Source organism: Physeter macrocephalus, chromosome 21, assembly GCF_002837175.3.
Source record: "Physeter macrocephalus isolate SW-GA chromosome 21, ASM283717v5, whole genome shotgun sequence".
Classification (NCBI taxonomy): domain Eukaryota; kingdom Metazoa; phylum Chordata; class Mammalia; order Artiodactyla; family Physeteridae; genus Physeter; species Physeter macrocephalus.
Window position 1 is genome coordinate 85,278,433 of NC_041234.1, and position 7,209 is coordinate 85,285,641.

A 7,209-nucleotide genomic window follows, 5' to 3' on the forward strand; every position below is an offset into this window, starting at 1 on the left:
CTGACCTGTGGTATGTATTTGCACACCTGCCTCCTGACACCAGCTAATCTTTCACACTAGCTCCCAGCCCTGCCCCCACCTCAGCACTCCCAATTCCTGCTCCTTCAATTATACCCATGTCCCACCATTACATATCTTGTGTTTAGTTTTTTTCCACTCTTCTCTTTCACACATTTTGGTTATATAGTCTAGATAACAAGAATGTTTCTTTAGGACCCAGAAAAGACATTGCGAAAGGGCCACCAAAGAAAGATAGTTGTGGTGTCGCCATGGATCAAGTTGAGGAGAGGACAAGAGCAGATTTGAAGGATCTACGCTGTGGGAAGGAAATGGGCAAGATTTTCCTTATGCGATAACTTGGGCAACAGCTTACAATTTAGTATTAAACACTAATTTAGTAAAAATTCTCTCTAATAGGTAGAATCAATTTTAAAATGAAAATTTAAAAAGAAGCCTACCTTTGCTTGTTTGGATATAATTTAAAATAAGTTAAATTATTTACATGGCTTTTAAAAAATACCACCACGTTCTGGTTTCATGATAGTAGAATATAAAAACACTTTTAGACCTTAGTTTTGAAAAAGACCCGATTTTCCAGACAGCCAAATGCAACCAAAAACAGAGACCCGAGTAAGTTCAATTATGCTGTATTTTTGAGGCCACTGAAACTCAGAGCAATGAAAGTGAATTAGCAGAAACCAAGAGAGCCAAATAAAATACGTAACAGTTGGATATCAAGAAAAGCTTTACGATCATGCTTGTAATTCAAGCTCGTAGTCAGGAGGAACTACATGCAAAGTTGCAAGTGTCTTTGGGACTTTTCAGAAGTAGCTAGTGTTTTTCTTAAGATCATACTCATATAGCATCTTTATATAAGACTTCTTAGCTTGGGAAGGCTTAAGAAATGCTGGGCTTTAATTTTCCCAAGTGCCTTCTTCATAGAAAGTTTGATACAAAACAAAAACCTGCAGTCTGGCTATTGGGGACAATTTATTGCACAGCTGGAGAGAAATACAGCTCATCTAATTCACACAAGACCCCTTTCAAGTATATGTCTTATGCCAATTTGGTTGAGTAATTTTCGAACTGTTCAAGTGCCACTTTTGCTCCTACTCCCCAAACTCAAATACTCTTTTTTGGATTTTAGAAGCTGAGGGTCTGACAGAGTTATGAGAAAGCTCATTAGACTTGGGCCTACTCAACACTAAGGGATGATTTGCAGTTAGCCTGCTGAGTTTTTGAGTGTCTAATGCAAAGACGAGCAAAGCCAATAACTTTGGCCTCTTAAAATCCCCTTGGATGCATCGGTCTATCTGGGTTGATTGCCTACACTGATCAAATAGACTAGAGGACTGCCAGTTCCTTTTTTATGATCCCTCAATTAGAAGGGCCATTTCACAAAGTGAGATCTAGTTAGTGGGTTCCAATTAGTGGCGTCTCAAGGGAACATAGCAGCCGGCTATTTTGTTGTGATCTTCAGGAATAACAGGGTGATGGAGAAGCTTGGGCCTGTGTCTTACAATGGCAGAAAGGTTTTCTCAAACGTCTTGATGAAGCACAATAACCAATCCTGCCAGGATCTGGTGATTATGCCACCTTTTAGATGAGTCAGAGTAGATGGTTTTACTGAAAGATAGTGGGGATGATCTCAGGATCATCATGGATCAAGCGAATGCTAATTTATTGTTATCACTTATTTCTTGGAAGGCAATAACCATAAAGGTTGTGACTAGCAAATTATTGCCAGGTGTCTGGATTTGCTTGGGACTGAGGGGTTTCCCAGGATATGGGACTTTCAGTGCTAAAACCGGGACAGTCCTGGCCAAACTGGGGCACCCTAAAACTCATCACTCTAATCTTGAGCACTCACTAAGTGAATTAAAGTTTAATCTTGAGCATTCGCTAAGTGAGGCAATATATAGCATAGTATTTACAAACACACACTACGCATTAAACATGCCTGAGTTCAGATCTGGCTCTACCACTCGTTACCTGTATGACTTACTGTCAATTAATCTCTCTGATGTTTAAATTCCTCATGTGTAGAAAAAAATATATATCGTATTATAACTTACCCCAAAGGGTAGTTGTGATGATTAAATGAACTAAAAATACTATGTCGATCTCAATGCTTGGCACGTAATAAGTGTCCCGTATTTGTTAGAAATTATTTAAATTTGCTATGATTAGGCTTGGAGGAGGGATGTTGCAGTTATGGAGGGCTGAGGTAGGGTCCAGACAAGGTCATGGTGTGTAGGGACCTGTCAAAGGCACCAAACATCATCCTTACTCCTTCAAGCACCACTGGATCTGCTGGATCATATGGCCCAAGTGGCAGGGCAGTGTGCACAGCATCCTGGACCTGTTGCAGAGCCTTCTCTTGTCCTGGGCCCCACTCAAAACTAGTAGCTTTTTGGGTCACCCAGTAATGGGCTGGTGTAACATATCCAAATGGGGAATATGGTGCCTCCAGAATCCAAAAAGTCCCACAACATATTGTGACTCTTTCTTTGGTTGTAGGAAGATCTAGGGTCCAGATCAACTTATCCTTCACCTTGGAAGGGATATTTGATATACCTCCCACCACTGGACCCCTAGAAATTTCACTGAAGTAGAAGGTCGTGAATTTTTGTCAGATAAATTTCCCACCCTCTGATATGCAAGTGTCTTATCAATAAGGCTAGTTGTTACTTTTTGCTTACAAGGTACAATCAGCATAATGTCATCAATGTAATGGACCAATGTGACATCTCGTGAAAATTGATCAAGATCCCTGTGTACTAAATTAAAAATAGAACTGAAGAGTTGATATACCCCTGAGGTAGGACAATGAAGGTGTACTGCTGGCCTTGCCAGCAGAAAACAAACTGCTTCTGGTGGTTCTTATTGACAGGGATGGAGAAAAAGGTATTTCTCAGTCAATAGCTGCATACCAGGCACCAGGAGATGTGTTGATTTTCTCGAGCAAAGAAACCATATCTGGTACAGCAGATGCAATTGGAGTCACCACCTGGTTAAGCCTACAATAATCCACTGTCATTCCCAAAGATCCATCTGTCATCTGCATAAGCCAAATAGGAGAGTTGAATGGAGATGTGGTGGGAATCATCACCCCTGCATCTTTCAAGTCCTTGATGGTGGCACTAATCTCTGCAATTCCTCCAGGAATGTGATATTGATTTTGATTTACTATTTTTCTAAAACTGTCTATAGGCAGTTCTAGTGGCTTCTACTTGGCCTTTCCCACCATAATAGCCCTCACTCCACCGGTCAGGGAACCAATGTGGAGATTCTGCCAGCTGCTCAGTATGTCTATTCCAATTATGCATTCTGAAGCTAGGGAAATAACCACGGGATGGGTTCAAAGACCCACTGGACTCACTGTGAGATAGACTGGAGCTAAAACTCTATTGACCACCTGACTTCCACTAGCCTGTACTCTGACTGGTGAACCATAGTGATGTTTTGGGTCTCCTGGAATTAGTGTCAGTTCAGAACTAGTATCCAGTAATCCCTGAAAGGTCTGATTATTTCCTTTCCTCAATGTATAATTACCCTGGTAAAAGGCCGAAGGTACCTTTTGGGAAGTCTGGGAGAAAGATTAACAGTATATATTTTCAGTAGTGCACTGGGGTTCTTCCTCAAGGGGTTCTGGGTTTTGTAACCCTAACCTTAACCCTATGTCCTAGCTCAAGGCAGTCAAGCAGGAGAGTTACCTCTAACTCAAGGGAGGATAATCTTTTTGTTTTATTCAGACCTTGAACTGATTGGATGAGGCTTACCCACATTAGGGATGGTGATATGATTTACTCAGTCTCCTGATTCAAATATTAATCTCTTTCAGAAATACCCTCATAGACACACCCAGAATAATGTTTGACTAAATGTCTGAGCACCTATGGCTCAGTCAAGTTCGCACATAAAATTAACCATACAGCACTTTTAAACAAAAATTTTAAAAATCTGGTTCTCAAATGACACAGCTAAGAAAAAGGCATAAAACACTTTGGGAGAAAACATTCTTAACAGTCTTTTGTCATTTACAGACAGTTCTGGGTGTACTCTGATGGTTTTGCAAGAATGTTCCTATAAAAAGTTTTCATCTTCAAGGAATTCATGGAAAAGACTCCGACAAGTACAGGTTTCTGGTAACTGACTATACAGCTGAACTGAATGAATAAGCATTTTCAGAACTCTAATGGAAACTGATGAATTCATAAAAGTGCTAAAAAAATCAAGATTTAAAAAATTAATTACATGGGACTGAGTGAACTGATGAGGATGATTATAATTTTTGTGACTTTGTTTGAATAAAAAAAAAAGAATCCCACAAGGACTCAGAAGCAAAAAAATATACAAATCAATTTTCACTGCAAAGTAAAAGACCTGTTACAGTGGAGGATTACTGGACTGAATGTCAACATTATGACATAGTATGAGTGTGTTCCGTGTTTGGTAATTGCAACCATTGTTGCTTTTGTTGTGGTCATCCATTTACAATGCTTGGTGTCAGGTTATTTATCTCTTGTAAAAATAAAATACAGTGTGTGTGAAAAAAAAAAAAATAAAATGAAATGCAAAAAAAAATCTTTATTCAGCATTATAAAGAACTCATAATTAAATACTAAGAAGCCATAAACAACTCAATTTTTATTTTTTAAATTTTATTTATTTATTTATTTCATACAGCAGGTCCTTATTAGTCATCAATTTTATACACATCAGTGTATACCTGTCTATCCCAATCGCCCAATTCATCACACCCCACGTTCCTTTTTATGGCTGAGTAATATTCCATTGTATATATGTACCACAACTTCTTTACCCATTCATCTGTCGATGGGCATGTAGGTGGCTTTCATGAGCTGGCTATTGTAGATAGTGCTGCAATGAACACTGGGGTGCATGTGTCTTTTTTGTTTGTTTGTTTGTTTGTTTGTTGCGGTACACGGGCCTCTAATTTTATACACATCAGTGTATACCTGTCAATCCCAATCGCCCAATTCATCACACCCCACCCCCACGCCCCCACCGCTTTTCCCCCTTGGTGTCCATACATTTGTTCTCTACATCTGTGTCTCAATTTCTGCCCTGCAAACCAGTTCATCTGTACCATTTTTCTAGGTTCCACATATATGCGTTAATATACAATATTTGTTTTTCTCTTTCTGACTTACTTCACTCTGTATGAGTCTCTAGATCCATCCACGTCTCTACAAATGACCCAATTTCGTTCCTTTTAGTGGCTGAGTAATATTCCATTGTATATATGTACCACAACTTCTTTACCCATTCATCTGTCGATGGGCATGTAGGTGGCTTTCATGAGCTGGCTATTGTAGATAGTGCTGCAATGAACACTGGGGTGCATGTGTCTTTTTTGTTTGTTTGTTTGTTTGTTTGTTGCGGTACACGGGCCTCTCCCTGTTGTGGCCTCTTCCGTTGCGGAGCACAGGCTCTGGACGCGCAGGCTCAGTGGCCATGGTTCACGGGTGCAGCCACTCCGCGGCATGTGGGATCTTCCCGGACCGGGGCACGAACCTGTGTCCCCTGCATCGGCAGGTGGACTCTCAACCACTGCACCACCAGGGAAGCCCTCATATGTCTTTTTGAATCATGGTTTTCTCTGGGTGTATGCCCAGTAGTGGGATTGCTGGATCAATTCGTTTGCATATATTTTCTCCCATTCTGAGGGTTTCTTTTCATCTTGTTTATGGTTTCCTTTGCAGTGCAAAAGCTTTGAAGTTTCATTAGGTCCCATTAGTTTATTTTTGGTTTTATTTCCATTACTCTAGGAGGTGGGTCAAAAAAGATCTTGCTGTGATTTATGTCAAAGATTGTTCTTCCTATGTTTTCCTCTAAGAGTTTTACAGTGCCTGGTCTTACATTTAGGTCTTTAATCCATTTTGAGTATATTTTTGTGTATGGGGTTAGGGAGTGTTCTAATTTCATTCTTTTACATGTAGCTGTCCAGTTTTCCCAGCACCACTTACTGAAGAGACTGTCTTTTCTCCATTGTATATCCTTGCCTCCTTCGTCATAGATTAGCTGACCACAGGTGCATGGGTTTATCTCTGGGATTTCTAACCTGTTCCATTGATCTATATTTCTGTTTTTGTGCCAGTACCATATTGTCTTGATGACTGTAGCTTTGTGGTATAGTCTGAAGTCAGGGAGTCTGATTCCTCAGCTCCGTTTTTTCCCCTCAAGATTGCTTTGGCTATTCAGGGTCTTTTGTGTCTCCATACAAATTTTAAGAGTTTTTGTTCTAGTTCTGTAAAAAAATGCCATTGGTAATTTGATAGGGATTGCATTGAATCTGTAGATTGCTTTAGGTAGTAGAGTCATTTTCACATTATTGATTCTTGCAATCCAAGAACATGGTATATCCCTCCATCTGTTGCTATCATCTTTAATTTCTTTCATCAGTGTCTTATAGTTTTCTACATAAACGTCTTTTGTCTCCCTAGGTAGGCTTATTCCTAGGTCTTTTATTCTTTTTGCTGCCATGGTAAATGGGAGTGTTTCCTTAATTTCTCTTTCAGATTTTTCATCATTAGTGTATAGGAATGCAAGAGATTTCTGTGGATTAATTTTGTATCCTACAACTTTAGCAAATTCATTGATTAGCTCTAGTAGTTTTCTGGTGGCATCTTTAGGATTCTCTATGTATAGTATCATGTCATCTGCAAACAGTGACAGTTTTACTTCTTCTTTTCCAATTTGGATTCCTTTTATTTCTTTTTCTTCTCTGATTGCCATGGCTAGGACTTCCAAAACTATGTTGAATAACAGTGGTGAGAGTGGACATCCTTGTCTTGTTCCTGATCTTAGAGGCAATGTTTTCAGTTTTTCACCATTGGGATTGATGTTTGCTGTGGGTTTGTTGTATACGGCCTTTATTTTGTTGAGGTAGGTTCCCTCTATGCCCACTTTCTGGAGAGTCTTTTTTTTTATCATAAATGGGTGTTTAATTTTGTCACAAGCTTTTTCTGCATCTATTGAGATGATCATACGGTTTTTATTCTTCAGTTTGTTAATATGGTGTATCACATTGATTGATTTACATATATTGAAGAATCCTTGCATCCCTGGGATAAATCCCACTTGATCATGGTGTATGATCCTTTTAATGTGCTGTTGGATTCTGTTTGCTAGTATTTTGTTGAGGATTTTTGCATCTATAATCATCAGTGATATTGGTCTGTA